General features: G+C 41.9%; 1 long non-coding RNA gene across 2 annotated transcripts in view; it reads left to right on the top strand.

Moving 5' to 3' along the window:
• The window catches only part of LOC138814128 (uncharacterized), a 37,015-nt gene extending 29,797 nt beyond the window's left edge, over nt 1-7,218 (top strand). The window contains exons 1-3 of one of the 2 annotated variants that reach the window (XR_011367906.1): nt 257-343; nt 5,975-6,076; nt 6,708-7,218. This is a non-coding gene — a long non-coding RNA (uncharacterized lncRNA). Of the gene's footprint in view, nt 1-256; nt 344-5,974; nt 6,077-6,707 lie in introns of those variants that run through there. The other variant, XR_011367905.1, reaches the window with a different exon arrangement.
• The last annotated feature ends 1,005 nt before the right edge of the window (nt 7,219-8,223 follow it).

Genomic DNA, 8,223 nt, shown 5'->3' with positions numbered 1-8,223 from the left:
AGCTAAGAAAGCGTGGTTGTTTATTTGGGCAGTACTGGGTGACCTAGATGAAGTCCAGTGTTGGCCTATTATGTGTTTGTCTGGCAGCTAAGTAACAGTTGTGATGCAGGAGAAAGCGCAGGAATGTAAGCTGCTGAAACCACAGCAGTCTCACCATCACACTGATTATTAGCAGGTTTGGTTTAGACCATTTGAAGAAGAAACACAGTATTATTGTGCCTGCCACTGGCTGCTTTCAACTTCTAAATGGGACAGCTCTGAGAGGCCCAGTGTTCTTGGAAAGATGGGAGCTAAAGGACTTGTCTGGAAGCAGTGCTGCCACTGAGCAGTTTTTACTTACGTTGTAAGCTTATTTGGAGTGGCTGATGATTAGTAGACAGGGATTATGGGAAACTTTCCAATACCCATTGTTGGGTTGGACATGGGGTGGTGGTTTCAACTGCTGTTTCTAATTTTTATAGTAAGCAAAGCAAAACTATGTAATATCTGGAACCTTGGAGTTTTCCAACTGTCAGCTTCCATGTAGCTTATTTTGAACAACATTCGTATGGCTGTGCATGAGTAAGCAGGGTGAGGAGAGAGTTGAGATAAGTATCTGGAAATCCTAATTGAGTCTGACAGGTTATGTATGTAAACTTGGAGCTGCCTGACAGTCTGCCCAACTGTAGTCCTTGTATCAAATGTCAAAAAGCTTGCCTGCCTGAAAATCTCTACTAATTACCTGCCGACATGCTGTCTTAGTCATTGCTTGGGTCTAGTCACCCAAGCCCCTGTTAGAATGCTCTATGGGAATAATTTAGTATAAAACTTAATACTATATTCCCTGTCAGACATTCAGGGAACAGAATATAGACTGGGTAAATTTGGATACAAGATAGATGAGTAAAAATTTTCAGAGGAGCTATGCATGGGAGCATACCCTTGCTATCCCAGTATGGGGAACGCTGGGACAGGAGGATTACGAGTTCAAAACCAGCCTAGACTATATGACTAGACTCAATAAATAAAATACATAAATATTTAACATGGCAGAAAGCTGAAGGTAGAGTGTGTGCCTGTCATGTACAAGGTTCGGGGCTCAATCCCTAGAAATCCCCTTTCTCAGCTACCCCTTTCCCCAACCAAATTGCTGCGTATACGATACTGGAAGCCATCAGTGCAGGGCAGGCAGTTAGGGGGCATTGGATAAAAAAGGATAGCCCAGACAATGAAAAATAAATTCACCTAGTCACTATTTTGGCAGTGGCTAGTTCTTCTGTATTTTAATTAATTAATTATTTTTTTTTTGTACTGGGTGTGGGGCTTGATCTCAGGGCCTGGGCACTATCCTTCAGCTTTTTCACTCAAGATAAGAGTCTCATGGACTTTCCTGCCTAAGCTAACTTTGAATCTTGATTCTCAGATCTCAGCCTCCCAAGTAACTAAGATTAGAGGTGGCAGCTACCAACACCCAGCTTCTCTATAATTCTAGCATATGGTTAAGACTAGAGTGGCTTTAACAGTGATTTAAGCCAGAAAGGTAAGAGTATCTCTTACGCTTTTTAAAACAGAAGTAGATATTCTTTTTTTAATGTTTTTTTAATTGTGAAAATACCATACAGAGGGGTTACAATTACATGAGCAAGGTAATAAATACATTTCTTATCAAGCATTGTTGCCTCCTCCTTTGTTTTCCCCCTACCATCCCTGCCCTCCCATCTCCACAACTACCCCTTCCCCCAAAGTTGTAAAGTTCGTTTTTCAACATAGCATTTTATACGTCTCATTGTTGCAATGGGTCCTTTCTTTTTTATTCTTTATAGATAAATGAGGGTTAATTTTGCTTTATTCTGGCAGTACAAGTTCCAAATGGCATGTGAAGACCCCTTGGCTACATCACCTCAGGAAAGGAATATATTGTCTGAGTCTGCATGGTATCCCTTCTCCTCATAAAGTACCAGGATTATATCATATGGGTTCCACCCCAATGATTTAATCTAATCTAACACTTCCCCAGGAGTCTCACCTCAAAACACCAGAATCAGATTGTGTTTCTACCTAGTAACGCTATTAGCTTGGGACTTTGGGAACTGAACTACTGGATTCTGGGGGAAAAAAAAGTCATATTCAAGCCATAGCACCATTTGTTTTGTTTCTTTTGTTTTCTTGTTGCTGGTAAGGGGGCTTGAACTCTCCCTTAACTCTTTTGCTCAAGGTAGTCTACCACTTGAGCCACAGCTCCACCTCTGGCTTTTTGGTGGTTAATTAGAGATAAGAATTTTAGGTATTTTTCTGCCAAGCCTGTATTTGAAAGATGATTCTCAGATCTGAGACTCCTGAGTAGCCAGCATTACAGGCCTGAGCCACTGGCACCTAGCTCATAGCATCTTTGACTCACTATTTAGCTTTAGCTAAACCAGAATGTGCTCATTATTGTAATATCTCTTCACTTCCTGGCTTCTCTTCTCTCTCCTGCCTTGGAGGCCTCTCCTTCACTCCTTCTGTGTCTGCTTAATCCTCCCAGCACACCTCCGCATGATTCATAAGATGCTCGTTGTTTACATAATTCACCTGAACTTCATACAGGAGTCAGGCAGGAAGTTAGAAAATCCAGCGGCTGACAATGATTACTAAGGATGTTGTTCAGGAATCACCTGCTGGACAGCTGATGTCAGTAGGATGATTTGTGATGTTTAGCAGGGTCTTGCTGATCCTCAGCCCCGACAGACTGTGGAAAATGATAGCCCCAGGCCTGCCATCCAAGACCAAGAACACCTTTGCCTGACATGTGGGAGGAGTTGATGATGCAGAACCAAAGCTCTGGAAGCGAATGGCACTTAGCAGCTATTTTTTTTTTTTTTTTAGTAGTGACTACCCGCAAGTCGGCAGACCTCATTGAAAACCTGAAGCCTTGTAACCATGAAAACTTGAAGCCTTGTAGCTGAAGCAGTTAGTTCTGAGCTGGATTGCACTTCTTAGTGTCAGGAGAAGCCAACTTTAATTTTTTCCCCATTCTACATCATTCATAATTTCCATTTTCCTGGTCATTTTATGGCCCAAAGTAGTTACAGTGATTGCATGTATATTCTCACAGAGAGGAGAAAGCAAGGAGGAATGTGAACCATTTTGTTTCCATTTCCACTGTATGTCACTGGCCTAACTTAGGTGCTTTTACATGTAAGTGCAGGAGAAACTGGAAAATATGGTCTTTATCTGAGACAGTCATGTGCATGTGGAGAATAGGGTAGGGGGAGACAGGAGTCTCTGCCACAGAATTGTGTGTTCCATTTAAGCTGGCTCTACAATGGGGTTCCATTGTATGCTCAGTATTTCTACACACTTTGTAGCTAGTTCTGGCCAGGAATCTATGATTTATAGTCTTGAGTGACTACCTGAGTAACAGGTAACATAAGGAGCCAGAACACACTGGGCAGACATGGCCAGGTGATACAGGGATTAGGGGCATAGTGGGCAGTTCACAGGGGAAACCAAGGGGGCTGAGAAAAGAAACAACATGGCCACCATCTTGACATTTGAGCAGACTTTTGGATGATTAGGAGAGGCATCTGGGAACTTAGATACATTTGGGAACAAGCAAAAGGGAGTTTGTCTCAGGTTAGAACCTGACATTAGTCATTCAGGTGAAAGCAAGGGAAGCATGGGCTACAGATATCACCTTCAAGAAATCACAATTTGAAGAGAAGGTTTTGCATGTGTGTAGGGTGTGGTTTGGACAGAACACTCCAGAGAAAAATGTCTTTCTCTCTGTGTGGAAAGCCAATGATAGTTTAATTATCCCCAATGGAATATTAGCAGCTGGTGACGTATGAGCTGTCCTTTCTTAATTCTGTTAGGTATTGACATCAGAGCCTCCAGGTCTTTGTTGCTATGTCTGTTGCGCGTGCGCGCGCGTGCGCGCACACACACACACACACACACACACACACACACACACACACACACACACACAGAGGCACATTCCACTCTGCTTTCTGTCCGTCTATGTGGAAAACTAAAGACATGGACTTATTTTAAAATTATGCTGTAAAATAAAAATGGCAAAGAAACACATGAGGAAATGTTCATCATCCCTGGTGGTGAAGGAAATGCAAATAAAGACAACCCTGAGATACCACCTTACCCCAGTCAAAATGTCCCACATCCACAAATCAGCCAATGACAAATGCTGGAGGGGATGTGGAGAAAGAGGAACCCTATGACACTGCTGGTGGGAATGTACATTTATACAACCACTTTGGAAAGCAGTCTGGAGGGTCCTTAGAAAGCTAAAGATTGACCTCCCTTACGACCCAGTCATACCACTTCTAGGCATCTACCCTGAACAACAGGAACCAATATACAAGGACACGTGCACCTCCATGTTTATTGCAGCACTGTTCGCAATAGCTAGGATATGGAAACAACCTAGATGCCCCACCACAGATGAATGGATCCAAAAATTGTGGTATCTATACACAATGGAATACTATGCAGCCATTAGAAATGACAAAATAATGGCATTTGCAGGGAAATGGATGGAGCTAGAAGGAATCATGTTGAGTGAGGTAAGCCAAGAACGAAGAGACAAACAGTACATGGTCTCCCTGATAAGTGGATGATGAATCCAAAATGTTAGGTGATATGACAAAACTAACAGGACTTAAGAAACAAAGAACTCCCACTCATCTGGTTGAACCACTACTAAATATCCCCATGCTGCTGATCACATATATGGTATATAACATATGAGCACCGTTATATATTACAGACTGTGATAGACAATTTGCTCCAGGAAAGTTAGAATGAACATGTGACTTTAAATGAGCATCATTATTCCACAATACTGTGAATTTCCGGAAATTAAGTAATCACTTAATCACAATCAAAAAAAAAAAAAAAAAGAACCTTGGGGAAGAGAGGGAGGGAGGGGATGGTAGGGGGAAAACAATGGAGGGGGTAACAATGTTTAAGAGGAAGTGGAAGTGTACTCATTGCCTCACTCATGTAACTGTAACCCTCTGTATAGTATCTTTACAATAAAAAAAATTAAAAAAAATTATGCTGTAAAAAATCAAGATTCTCATGGCAATATTAATTTATTTTCCCATTTTCTATGTGCTAGTATAAGATTTCACAAATGAGCAGGATAATTGGAAGTTTAAAGTGCCCATGGTCAATATGCATGAAAATCTAGATTTCTCATTCCATTGCTTTCAGTGCTTTATGACATTGTCAGTGCCTTGTTGAGAATATTGTCTTAAGTATATAAATGTTGATAATAGTCATGCCCACTACTGAAAGTTTGCTCCTACTTTACAGTAAAGAATAAGAATTCAAGCTGGGCACTAGTGGTTCATGCCTTAATCCTAGCTACTCAGGGGGCTTTGATCTGAGAATCTTGGTTCAAAGTCAGCTGGACAGGAAAGTCTGTGAGAGTCTTATCACCAATTAACCACCAAAAGGCCAGAGGAGAGGCAGTGGTTCAAGTGGTAGAGCACTAGCCTTGAGCAAAAAAATCTCAGGGACAGTAACCAGGCCCCTAGTTCAAGCCCCAGGACTGGCGCACAAATGTGCGTGTATACGTACATGCGAGCACACACACACACACACACACACACCCACACCCACACACACACACACACACACTTGAGTATGTATTCAAAAGACTTAGCAATGATACTACAGAATAAATTTTGGTGATGTAAGATAAATCATTTCAGCATAAGGTATGGATTACTACTTTTGCATGAGTAGTTAGAATATTTGGACTGTGACAGTACTCTAGGCCCGGTCTGTGGTAGGTATCAGAGTGCTAGATGGCTGTCCTCTGTCTATTCTAAACTTTTATCTCTATACCAGAAGTTTCATGAGAAATCAATAGAATTTCCCAGCATCTGCTGCAGCTGGTCTTCACTATGGGATGAAACTCATTCACGAGAAGAAGACATAAAAGGTGATGGAATGTTCTTCTTCCCTTTCCTTCTCTGTCTTCCAGAACGCAGACCTTAGGTGATGAAGTAATATAGTAGGCTGGGGAAACAACGGGACAGAAGGAACCTGGGTTATAGAAGACCTGGAGCCTCTATGAATTCTGCAGGTGAAAGCTGGCTTTTCTCCTGAGCGACTAATGAAGCTTGGTCCTATGTAGAACACTAGTTCTTATGGCTTCCTTAATTAGATCCAGTCTTTTAACTGGGATCAGGATATAGAGACTTAGTCATTCCTAGAACACAGAGACTTATTTGGCTCATAGTTGTGGAACCTGGGAAGTTCACTAGTGTGGTACTGCATTGCATGAAGGCTTCACATGACATTCTCACAAGGTGAAGGCATCACTTGTTGCGCGCGCACGTGCGCGCGCGCGCGCGCACACACACACACACACAAGATAGAGAGAGAATAGTTAAATAAATGATTGGGTTCATTCATGTATCAGAAGCCCACTGCTGTGCTAAAAGTTTAGATATGAACTGTTCCCCAAAAGGCTCATATGTTGAAGGCTTAGTTGGAGGTGGTTGGCTTTTATAACGTGATTGGACACTGGGCCTTAATCGATGCATGTAATCAATGGATAGATCTGTTGGTATTTGAAGCCATTTTAGAAAGGTAGTGGATACTCTGAGGTGGGTTGGAGCAAGTAGATCACTGGGAATGTGTCCTTCCTGGCCAATAGGAGATTACTTTTCCCTGTCACATGCTCTTGACACTGTGATATTCTGCCACTACAGGTCCGCAGAAACAGAGCCTGCCCAACATGGACTGAAACCTCTGAAGCCAAGAGCCAATCACTTATCAAGTGAAGAAAAGTCTGACTAACACTGTTCACCTATTCCTGAGGGGCGGAGCCCAGTGGACCTGATCACCACATGAAGTTCCACCTTTCACTATGTCACCATGGCAATGACATTTCAACAGGAGTTTTGGAGGGATAGTCAGATCACAGCAGACCAGCCAGGTGGACTCTACATAAGAGCCTGAATGGAATAGACAAAGTAGACCCAGCCAAGGCTGGGCATCTCCTGTTCTAGGAGTCATATAGGTTCATGTGAAGATTGCACAGTTATCCATCAAGTTTATGGACTAATGAGTATGATGTGATTTATATCCTCTGCAGAGACCAGATAATCCTTCAGTAAGGTCACAGAAACTACTGGTGAATGAAATAAAAAGTGAGTAGAAAAATAAAGTTATCTGAGATTGGTGGCACAGACCCATAGACCCAGCTACTCTGGAGGCTGAGGCAGGAGAATCCTTGAGTTCAGAAGTTTGATGGCAGCCTGGGAAAGATAGTGAGACCTCACAGAAAAGTTTTTCTTCAGGTGATATATATGAAAGAATTGATATTTTTGTTCATTAAGACAATCTGCATGAGAAAAATTGCTTTGGGCACTTCATAAATTATTATGCATAGCAGCAGTAACAGTTATGCTGAGATTCAAACCTAGGGCTTGTAAAGTTCTCGATCATTGAGGCTTACCCCCCAAATAGCTTTTAAATTCATAATGGATGAACACACTTCACAGTGCTTTGCATGTATTAAATTCTAATTCTAACTTATTCTAATTCTAACTTAGCTAGGTACTGAGCCTTGAACTCAGGACCTCTTGCTCTCACTTAGCTATTCTGCTCAAAGCTGATGCTTACTTTATCCACACCTCCACTTCCAGTTGGAGATAAGAGTCTCATGGACTTTTCTGGCTGGCTTTGAACTGTGGATCTCAGCCTCTGGAATAACTAAGGGTACAAACATAAGCCACTAACACTCTAATGTCCTCATAGTCATGATAAATGTGCTTGGAGAGCAACCACTTCAAATCATATGTAAAGGAGGTGCAGAGGTTAGCCAAAAAAATGCTGCCAAAATCAGTAGACATGTGTGAACAGATACTCTAAAAATCAAAGCTAAGAGCAGAGGACCAATGGAGCTAGACAGACCAGGCCAGGCTTCAAAGCTGAGCACAGAGAGTCTCCAATAGGATCTGATGTCAGTTTTTCCATAACCATGTACCTATAGTCTTGTCTGTAGGGGTTCCTAACTATATTTAATTGCTTTGGGCTTTTTAAAAGGTCTAAACCTGAAGACTTGGAGAACGATGAAGTAAGTTGGATGGTAGGGATTTTAAGACCACAAGTCAAAATCTCTAGCAGTCTCTGTTGCCAATTGCTCTTGATATTTAAACACTAAAAAGGGATGTCTAGAGAGGCACTATAATCCTAGGTACTCAGGAGACTGAGATCTGAGAA

Source organism: Dipodomys merriami, unplaced genomic scaffold, assembly GCF_024711535.1.
Source record: "Dipodomys merriami isolate MVZ:Mamm:240054 unplaced genomic scaffold, mDipMer1.0.p SCAF_6, whole genome shotgun sequence".
NCBI lineage: Eukaryota > Metazoa > Chordata > Mammalia > Rodentia > Heteromyidae > Dipodomys > Dipodomys merriami.
The sequence above is the reverse complement of the archived record's forward strand: the minus strand, read 5'-3'. Positions and strand labels throughout refer to the sequence as shown.